The 11735-nt window shown below is 35.2% G+C and overlaps 1 pseudogene; it reads right to left on the bottom strand.

Annotated features, from left to right (window-relative positions):
• Positions 1-4283: 4283 nt before the first annotated feature.
• The window catches only part of LOC103599317, a 115405-nt pseudogene continuing 107953 nt past the window's right edge, over positions 4284-11735 (bottom strand).

Below are 11735 nucleotides of genomic sequence, written 5' to 3' on the forward strand. Positions count from 1 at the left end.
AAGCAGGATGTGTGTGTGTGTGTGTGTGTGTGCATGTTTTCCTTTTGCTTCATCAAAACATAATGCCTTATTTGATACTGAGTGGTCACTCCATAGCTTTGAATGTCAAACATAAATAAAGTTGCTTTTAAAAAATGTATTTGTTAATAATTAGTTTCCTTTTCAATAATTCAGCAATATGGTTGTGTACAAATCAAAAACATCATGATACTCTTATATAACTCAATTCATTTCCGAAGGCCCTTCATAGATAGTGCTTCAGTTAAAAAATTATAGGTTTATATATGAACTTTATGCCTGAAAGGCAACAAGATAAACCAAAACAAAAGAAAAACATGAAATATTTGCAATATTTATGAGGCATAAAATAAATGGCATATAATCTTGGGAAAATTAGAATAAAATCTTTAACTGGAAAATCAGGTTCTTCTATAAAGTATGAATTGAATTTCATCTTTGCATAATTTTTAACTGCAGTGTAAATTACTCATAAGTAAATGAGAAAACAAACAAACAAAAAAACCTACCTCAAAAAGTTCATGGAAAAAAAAGAATTAGAAGATAATACAATCTTTCTATGAACTTTCTGAAGTACCCTCATCCACTTTTGTGCTTTGGGTGTACATTGAAATCAAAGATTAATAGATTCACAAAGAAAGACTGTTTTAAGGAACCTAGATTTTGAACTACAGATACCTTAGTGAAATGCCTGTTTGTGCAGATTGGGGAGGGGAAAGTGGAGGTGAATAAACCCAATGCTAATTGTACTTTTACCTGATTTTCATTTTGTCATTGTGTTTGTGCCCATATATACAGATAGCTGCTTAATTTGGAATATATTATTGGGTCAAAACATCAATAATTTTCACATTAAGATTACAGGTTATTAAAAGAGGTCTACCCTGACAGTATGCAAGTTCAAGAAGGAAAATCAAATGCTCGTTCTGTAGTTAAAAACAATAATGGTGACAAAAAAATAATGATTTTTAAATTTTAATTTATCAATATACAAAGTAGTTGATTTTCATGTCCTTTTACCAATTCCTCCTTTTCTTCTATAGCAGGCAAGTTGCATAAGGTTATGCACGCATTTACCACATAGTATTAGTTACTTATAACCACTCTACCCGATATCTGGAATTATTCCCTTTTACAAGTAAGAAAAGTGAGAAGTGCAGTGACTTGCCCATCTTCACACAGTGAGGAAGCAATGGGATCAGGATTCCAACGCAGGCAGTATAACACTAGAGCCTGCATGTGGCTTGCCATTAACATGCGTAATCTTTGCATATCACCTTCTATCCATTGAGTGACTGACCTCTGCACAAATGCCCTCTTAGTACATAAAAGGAAGATTGTTCTTTTCAGCCTTAGCAGATGGGCCAGGGTTATTCATTTATCAGTACCTCAAAATGCAATAATTAGCACTCAGCATCAGTACTTTGCTACGAAATATATTGAATCACATCAGATGTGTAAGTTAAGATACAGACCACTAAGTTGTTAATTAATAATTAATTTATGTCTCTAAATATGTTCCTAAATAAGTTGTCATTTTCCCTAAGTATTAACATGAAATGAGCTTTCTAAATGGTTGTATTTATATTTCTTTTAATATCTAATTGAAAAAAACTGCTTTTATGAGTTGGGCAAGAGAGCTCTCTGGGGACCCATGCCACTCTTCAAATCACCCATCAGAACCTTTAGACCTGTTACTCTCATAAGAAATACCGTCACTCTCCTAAAAGGATTGTATTCTTAAATAGCAGTCTCCTCATATGGATATAAACCACTTTATTAGCAAGATAGAAGAACACTGAATTTAATGCATTAACAGAACTATTCACTAAGCCCTAGAAACGCCAAAGAGGTAAAGCTTGGTGCCTAAGAAAAGATAGCTTTTGCTAATGGATTCAATCCTGAAAACAGTTGTATAAATTAGCTATTAAAATCTCCATTCTAATCAAGGGAACGGAGACTCAAAGATATTAAGTAAATTGACCAAGATAATATATCCTGGTCATGGCAACTCCACATTTTTACTATGAACTATCTGACTTCAGTAGGTGGCTGTAGGCACCTTAAACAAAAGTTGCTCACCAGTGAAACATTTCACTCTCTAAAATTTGCTTTTATTTTGGGATTCCCCTTCACAGCCCATGGCAAATATCCAGACACTTGTAAGTCATCTACAACATCCCTTCCTTTTCTCTCACATCCAAATGTTCACAGTGAATACTAGCTCCTTCATATAAAATAGCTCCTCCTTATCTGCTGGGGATAAGTTCCAAGACTCCCAGTGGATGCCTGAAGCTGTGGATAGTTCCTTACCCTAATGTACTATGTTTTTTTTCCTGTACAGTAATGAACGGGTAATGTATACAGCCTGGATATGCTGTACAAAATGATGATTCATGTCCTTGAACTGGATGGAGTGTGATGTCATCATGCTACTCAAAAAACTTGAAAAATTTATAAATTATTTATTTCTGGAATTTTCCATTTAATATTTTTGAAGCTTGGTGGACCAGAGGTAACCGAAACTGCAGGAAGCCAAACCACAGATAAGGGGGAACTACTGTATCTCAAACCTTCCCTCACTGCCCAAAATTCATTGCTATTGTCATAATTTAGTCATTAATGTTTCTCAGAAGCCCCCCTCCAACTTTGATTCCTCTGTCTCTGTCATGTAATTCAGTGCTCCATGTGGATGCCAATGCACTCTTTCTAAAATACAAAACTGGCAATGTTTACAGTTATTCAATAACCTTTGCCTACAGCATAATATTTTTTCCTGCCTCCAAAATAGGACATATGTGTCCTGTTTTGCACCTCCTGGTGTGCATTCTACCCACTTTGGAACCACTGGCCCAGATTATTGTTTGAGAAATCTGCTAACTGCATTTGCATCCTACAGTTATTGCACTATACGGCTATATTTTTACATGTCTTGAAGGTTTGATTGTAAATAAGAAATCAAGGAATACATCTGCACTTTTAAAAGACTATCTATTGCTAATTAATAAATATTTTTAAAGTTGCAAAAATTATTCTCGGGATAGATGTTATGACGGGAATTGTATTTTTACAGTTAAAAATATATATTGCATTTTAGTCATTAATTATATTTAAAGTGTGAAATCACCACTCCAGTGAAATTTATGTGAATACAGTCAAAACACATGCTAATTAAATCTTTCTTGGGATAAGTTAAACAGATATATATTGTGTTTTTATTTTATAGTTTTACAATGTTTTATTTAACATTTTATTATTAACTTGGTGAGGAGTAAATGAAGTAGCTAAATTAAATATTAAGAAAATTTTTGAACTGGAAGTCCTCAGAGTTTAGAAAAGTAAATATATCTAGAAATATAATTTTCCTCACAGAACTTATTTGATTAGTAAAATACACTTAGGTTTTCACATAAAAGTTTTATATTTTGATAGACTTTTCCTTATTATTTTAGAATGTATTTTAAGATTACAGCATAAATGGATATAATTAACAAAGGAATGACTTACATTAAGCATTGAGGGGAAAATGTGGTATTAAATACATAATTAGCATCCATGCCTAAAGAATGTAGATAACCTGCATATAATACCTAAATATCTTCTGTGTATGTAGCAGTACTGTATGTAACAGATTTATTATCCTTGCAGTCCACATTCCCCTCAATGGAAAAAAAGTCAGATATACCTTATTACAAATGACAAAATATTTTAATTCTCTTTATCTCACACATATGTGCATATGTGAGTGTGCACTCGTGTGTGTTTGAGTGCATGCATTTATGAATATTAGATTACAGTGTCTGTACCATCTTCCAACAGTCAAGAATGAAGCAACAGCGGCCTCCTAGGCCTCCAGTTAACACCATGAAAGGAACAGAGCTGGATGCCAGTAACAATATTTAATACCACTCAATACTTCTAAAGCCAAGGAAGAGACTCTGTTTATTCCTTGGCTTTAGAATTTCTGCAAGGTTCCATGCATTTTAGTGACCAAGAGGGCCTTAAAGTTTCCCTCAGTGTGATTAACCTTTAGACAGGCTTTTTTCTGATGATAGGCCCCTGACCTACCTACCATTTCTTACAACATTTACTTTTAAAAACTTTGAACTGTAATTTTTTTTTTCTTTATTTTTTTTTTCCTCTCTTTTTTGCTTTAAATATTTCTTTTGTGTAGGGGATACCACACTTCAGTTCAATTAAGAGAAAAATTTTAACAGTCCAGAGGTCTTTTTTTTCTTTCTATTTTGCTGTTGTTGTTGTTGAACTTATGCTATAAGTTCATAGGGAGTAGTTTCTAGAAGCTCAGGCTCCTTTCCACTGGTTCTCACCACGTGCTCTGGCTGGAGCAGGCTGGAGTTTCCATTGAACCCAGGCACTTTTCTCTCTGGCTTCCTTTTACTGATCACACCCTTAAGGAAGCTATCTCATCTCTTAGAGTGCTTAGTGTGCTCAGTGTGCACATTAATTCTCTTGACAAGAATCTCACCCTTAACTTGTTTGTTCACAACCATGCCAATAGTAGCTGGGTGACATTATAGACTCTTCCAGTTTTGCCATGGTAACAGTTGTGTGGCATTTCTTTTTTAACAAGACTTATTCCCTTGATGTTTACATCACCTTTCTTGTAGTTCACATGTATGTGGCCAAAGGAACAAGTCCATGTTTTCTAAAAGGCCTAGAAAACATGTCCTGGGTGCCTCTCCTCTTTCCCTTTGTGTGAGTCTTTTTGGTGAATTACGGGAAGGCAGTTCAGGCCTAAGGCCTTTCTCTTCCTCTTTGAGATGTAAATCTCCTACATCCCACATCACGTAAATGTCTTTCTCAAGCACCCAGGAGCCATCCCTCTGAAATGTAATCGTCAAGAAAGAAAGTGTCCCTATCTCCAGATCTCTGTGGGAACATAGGAGCCTAACTAACTGTAGTAAGCAAAAATTAACAAACACAGATGGCCCCATCGCACTGATCAAACCTCTCCCTTAAAGGAAATCCTCTAGCAAGTTTTCCTTTAGCTCACCTCAGCATTTAAAATACTCCTGCCTTGTTTCAGCGGAGGTGAATTCAGTCTCTCTCCCCTATTTCAATATTCTTCACTCCTATTGAAATATGTTGAATAAAGTCTTCCTTGCCATTTTTAATGTCTAATGCAATTATTCTTTTACAGTAGGTATTCAACACATGTAGCTGAAAGAGTGTTTGAATTGTTTTTGGTTCAACAACCAGTCAATTCAGTTCAGATATTCATTCATGCAAGTGGAGCTTCAAGTAGTTAGGCCATTGACTTCTCCTACTATACAAACTAAATTACATAGAGAAATTTAACAATTTGTTTGCTTTTGCATGGTGAACCAGTTAAGTAATATACATGTATGTAATTTTCTTTTATCCTAGGAAAAATAACTACGTACTATTGTATTTACATATTAAACAAAAATAATTTTCTTTCAAAGCAGTATAAAAATTTTTTAAACTATTTGTCAGTTTTGCGGTGATAAAACTTAAAAGTGCTATAGAGCAGCATTATTCCATTGTTTTTAAAAATCAAGACTTATTTTTCTAAAAATTGACAAATTAGCTTTCAGCTAAGAAGGTAAATGTTGATAAACAAGTCTGTAGTACAAAAAGCAGTGGAATACTGAAAAATTTTTTGTGAATTCAAATTTACCAATACAAGAGAAATAAGTGTTTTTTAAGTATATTATTAAATAAAATAAATCATAACAATTTAATTGTTTAATTGTTATGGTAATTATTTATAATAGAATATTAGACTCTAAATTCATATTTATATTACTGCTGCTCTACAAGCATACTTTGAAATAAATGTTGTATTGTTTTATTTTGTAGAAAATTTACTTAGAAATATTTCCAATCTGGGCCAGCCCCGTGGCACACTCGGGAGAGTGCAGTGCTGGGAGCGCAGCGACGCTCCCACCGTGGGTTTGGATCCTATACAGGAATGGCCGGTGCGCTCACTGGCTGAGAGCGGTGTGGGTGACACCACACCAAGGTTTGAGATCCCCTTACCGGTCACGAAAAAGACACACACACACACACACAAAAGAAATATTTCCAATCCCAAGTTTCAAGTGTATGATCTAAAATAATTAATCTAGATAAGGTGGTGGATACTCCATGGCTTTTTGAATCCTGAACCTGGCTCTACTTACATGCTATGGTTTGAATGTCCATCCAAGCTCATGTTGAAACTTAACCCCCAATGTGGTGGTGGAAGGTGAGGCCTTTAAGAGGGAATTGGATCTCAAAGACTGTGCCTGTAATTTGATTGATCCATTCATGGAGTAAGGAGTTGATGGTTTAATATTTTGTCATGGGCGTGGTTCTGATGGCTTTAAAAGGAGAGCAAGTGAGAAGGTTAGCTCTCTTGCTCAGCCCATTTCTCTTGCCATGTGATACCCTGAGTTGCTGCAGGGAAACACCATCCAGAAGAAAGCCCTCACCAGATGTATCCCCTGGACCTTGGACTCCCTAGCCTCTAAAACTAAAAGAAATAAATTTTACTTGTTTATAAATTACCCAGTTTCAGGTATTCTGCTATAAGCAACAGAAAAGAGCTAATACATCATAATTTGTATTTCTTTTGTTAGGTAAAATATCATCAATTCACAGTTTTCTGGAAAATACATTATTTTAAATATTATATAAGTAATAGAATTTTGTAACCTCTAATCTGGTATATAAATTTACTACCACAGTATCATATAATTAGATTAAACTTCAAATAGATTATATAATCTAGGATAGGCATTAAAAATCATCTAAATTTAAAAAGTATTTTTAAATATTTTATTTCTTTTGGCCATCCACATTTTATAATAAATAAATAAATAAATAAAAACATTAAAAACATAGGGATGAGAACAAAAGATCACCTGACAGCTCAAATACAAAGCAAATGAGAAGCACTTGAGAAAAATGTTTAGACAGCAACAAAATAAAATAAATGGTGCTAGAGTTAGATTGAAAGCATTGGTGAGCACTCATGACTGAAATTTTCTTGCTTAGCTCTCAAATATTTCAAATACTTCAGTGTGATATTACACTGTCAAAAGCCCGTAGTCATACGGAATAACACAACCGGTTATGATTGTGATAGCATACATTATCTTTACTGAAAAAATTAGGCCTCTTGCCTGAGTGAACTATTCCAGATATTGGAAGATGAAATAATCATGGCTTGAAAACATTGGTTATGTAAAAAAACAATGATGGTTTCAGAGATAATTAAGATATCAAGGATGGTAAAAAGGCCAGATCCTTGAATTCATTATGGTGCTAAAAAATAATTAATACAAAATGTGCTAAAACAAAGTCTCAGATCATGTGTGTTTTTAATGTTGTTTACAAAAATAATAGATGACATATATGGATCAAATGAATTATGAGTTCTATTAAAGTTCAATACACAAGTTACCAATAACAATAACAAATTATTGTCATATTTCAAGTCCTTAGACCTCTTCAAGTTTTTTTTTTTGTTGTTGTTGTTGTTGTTGTTGTTGTTGTTTTCCTTTTTGTCTTTTTTACTGACCGGTAATGGGATTGCAACCCTCAGTGTCACGCCCATACCAGGGACTGGCAACGGGATCGCAACCCTTGGTGTTGCGCCTGCACCACGCTCAGCCAGTGAGCGGGAACCAGTCTCCACATGGGATCCAAACCCTCGGCGGGAGCGCCACTGCACTCCCAAGCGGTGCACTCTCCAGTGCACCTCCAGGCTGGCCCTTCACGTTTTAATAAAGATTATTTATAAAGGCGTTAATTTATTTTATTTGCACATCGAAAAAATGTGAAGTTAACTACTTACAAGGAAGATTATATGCTGCTATAAGGAATATATTATCAGAGGGAAGGAGGGGCAAGATGGTGGACTAGAGGTGTGCAGGGTACATTCGTCCCACAGAAAAGGACCAGAACAACTAACAGACAGCAAAATATTGATGGGAACATTGGCAGATTAGCATAGGAGTGCAGCAGGTGACTGGTAATATCCCTGAAGAACAAGAAAGCCCAGGATGGCAGCACAGAGAGAAGAGAGAGGCACATGACCTCAGCTGCCATGTCTCCAAAACTGGGACTGGAGCAGGGGGAATTTTCCCTTTCAGCAAAAAAAAGTAGACAGAGGACCCACACCAACCCCTACCCCCACCACAGAGGCCAACAGATCCTTTGGCAGGACAAACCCAGAGCCAAGGGTGGGGTGCAGCCTAGAATATATGCACTGTATTGCTCTAGAACAGTATCAGAAACTATATACTCCACATCCCCACAGTCATGACACAAGCTGTTGCAGGATGGCACCATCTTGAAAACAGATCCATTGCTAGGAATGTGCTCTGTCCTGAGGCCAGTAGCCAGAGTGCTTCCCCAGTCTCAAGATTCTGCCTTCTGCCCAACACACTCACAGGAGAGGCTACTATGATTGAATCCCAGTGGCTTGAAGCCTGGGCTCACAGTGGCTGTTACCCTAATTCTTCAGTCTGGGGAGGCTAACCTAGGATGCACCCCCACATCCCTGGCCAGAGATCAGATAAGCAGATGCTACTCAGGCAGACCAACCCCCATTCCTCTCCCTACCCGCTACCATATCCCACCAGCTGACTGAGTTGTGTGCACCTAAGCCCTCAACCAGGAAAAACAGCTCATAGTTTTCTGCCCTAATGAATCTGCCTAAGGACCAGTGGAAATAAAGTGCATCCATGCCCTCCCAGAGAAGCAGTTTCATCCTGAAGAGTCCCACCTAGCACCCTTGCCAATAATCCCAGAATAGGTTGGAAGGAATACTCACTGCAGGCATACCTAGCAGCCTCGTTCACCACCAAAGAAGTGGCTAGTCAGGTTCCTTCACGGCAGTCTTGCCTAGGGAACCTGCCCACCACCTAGTAAGTGGCCAGATCGGCCTCCTCACTGCAGCCCCATCTACTGGCCTTGCCCACATCCTGACTGCAATTCAACAGCTCTGCCCTTGGCAGACCAGCTAACACATACATACACAACACTTCACCAACAGTTGCAGGATACACATTCTTTTCACCAGCACATAGAACATTGTCCAAGATTGATCAGATGTTAGGCCACAAAATAAGGCTCAATACGTTAAAAAAAAAAATCAAAATCATATTATGTATTTTTTCTGACAGTAATGGAATAAAACTAGAAACCTATGAATGATAAGAGAAACTTGCAAAACTACATAAATATATATAAAAAATTAAACAACAGATCTTAAATGACCAATGGGACAAAGAAAAGATAAAGAGGAAAATCAAAAAATTTCTTGAAACTAATTAAGACAGAAACACAGCATACCAAAACCTATGGTTTACAGCCAAAGCAGTATTCAGAGGAAAGTTTATAGCAATTAATGCTTTAATAAAAAAAATAGAAAGATTTTAAATAAACAGTTTAACAATGGACCTCAAGGACCTAGGAAAGCAGCAACAAATACAAAATAAGTAGAAGAAAGGAAATAATAAAAATCAGAGCAGAAATAAATGAAATTGAGACTGAAAATATATTACAAAAGATTTATCAAATGAAAAGTTGGTTCTTTGAAAAGATAAATAAAGTTGACAAACCATTAGCCAGACTAACCAAGAAAAAAAGAGAAATGACCTAAATAAATAAAATCAGAAATGCAAATGGAGACTTTACAACAGATAGCAGCAAACTAAAAAGGATCATCAGAGACTATTAGGAACAATGATACACCAATAAATATCAAAACCTAAAGTAAATGGATAAATTCCTGGACACATATGACATACCAAGACTGAACTAAGAAGAAATAGAAAGCCTCCATAGACAATAACAAGTTTGAAACAGTAATAAAAAGTCTCCCAACAAAGAAAAGAAATTAAAGATGACACACACAAAAAAGAGAAGATGTTCCATGTTAATTGATGTGAAGAATCAATATCATCTAAATGACCATACTACCCAAAGTGATTGACAGAGTCAATGCAATCTCCATCAAACTACAAATAACATACACCACGGAAATAGAAAAAAAAATTATGTGAAACAACAAGAGACTACAAACATCCAAAGAAATCATAGGAAGAAAGAATAAAGCCAAGGGTATCACACTTCCTGATTTCAAAATATACTACAAATCTATAGTAATTAAAACAGCATGGTACTGGCATCAAATCAGACATATAGGAACAAAATAGAGAATTCAGAAATAAATCCATTTTCTTATAGCCATCTGATTTTTGACAAAGGAGCCATAAACTCACATTGGGGTAAAAGACAATCTCTTCAATAAATGTTGCTGGGAAAATTTTAGATCCAAATGTGGAAGAATGAAACTAGACTCTTATTTCTCACCTTATACCAAAATCAATTCAAGATGGATTAAAGACTTAAATGTAAGACCTAAAACTAAAAAAAGAAAACTTCTAGAAGAAAACACAGGAGAAACACTTCAGGACATAGGTCTGAGCAAAGATTTTATTAGTAATACTTCAGAAGCATGGGGAACAAAAGAAAAAAATTTTAAAATGGATTATATAAAACTAAAAAACTTCTACACAGCAAAGGAAACAATCAACAGAACAAAAAAGACAACCTACATAATGGGAGAAAATATTTGCAAACTGTGCATATGACAGGAGATTAATATCCAGAATGTACAAGGAACTCTAATAACTTAACAGTAAAAATAATAATAATAATAATAATAATAATAATAATAATAATAATAATAATAATAATTCAATTAAAAAATGGGCAAAGGAGCTGAATAGATATTTCTCAAAAGAAGACATACTAATGGCTAACAGACACATGAAAAAATGCTCAAAATCACTAATCATCAGACAAATGCAAATCAAAACCACATTGAGATATCATCTTATCCCAGTTAGAATGGCTACTATCAAAAGACAGAGAATAACAAATTCTGGTGAGGATGTGGAGAAAAGGGAACTCTTATGTTTTGTTGATTGAAATGTAAATTAGTATAGCCATTATGGAATGTAGTATGGATGTTTTTCAAACAAATACAGATAGAACTACCATACAATCTGCAATCTCACCACTGGGTAAATACCCAAAGGAATGGAAATTATCATGTTGGAGGGATAACCTCCACTCCCATGTTTATTGAAGCTCTATTTACAAAAACTAAGTGTTGGAGCCAACCTAAATGTCCATCTATGAACAACTGGATAAGGAAAATGTGATATATATACTCAGCCATAAAAAAGAATGAAATTCTGCCATTTGCAGCAACATGGATGAGCTTGGAGAAAAAAATGCTAAGTGAAACAAGCCAGGCATAGAAAGAGAAATACTACGTGTTCTCACTCATATGTGGAATCTAAAATAAGTTGATCTCATAGAATCAGAGAGCATAATAGTTGTTACCAAAGACTGTTGGGGATAAGTGGGGAAAGGAGAACAGGAAGTGGTTGGTCAATGAATACAAAGTAGTAGAGAGATAGGAAGGATGTGATCTCGTGTTCTATAGTAATATAGATTACTTAATATACTTAATCAGGAGTATCATTTCAAACATTGTGGTTCTTCAAAGAAGTATATAGACAAATTACTTCCTCTTTAGAAAAAATATTTAGATTAAAAAGGTACTCCTAAATTTTATAACTTTAAAAAATAAACTTGAATTTGCTTACTATTTTCTCAAAAAATATATTATTATTTTGTTTGATTGAATTAGAAGTTTAACATTTTAT

The sequence above is a fragment of the Galeopterus variegatus genome, unplaced genomic scaffold (genome assembly GCF_000696425.1).
Source record: "Galeopterus variegatus unplaced genomic scaffold, G_variegatus-3.0.2 Scaffold2909, whole genome shotgun sequence".
Lineage (NCBI taxonomy): Eukaryota > Metazoa > Chordata > Mammalia > Dermoptera > Cynocephalidae > Galeopterus > Galeopterus variegatus.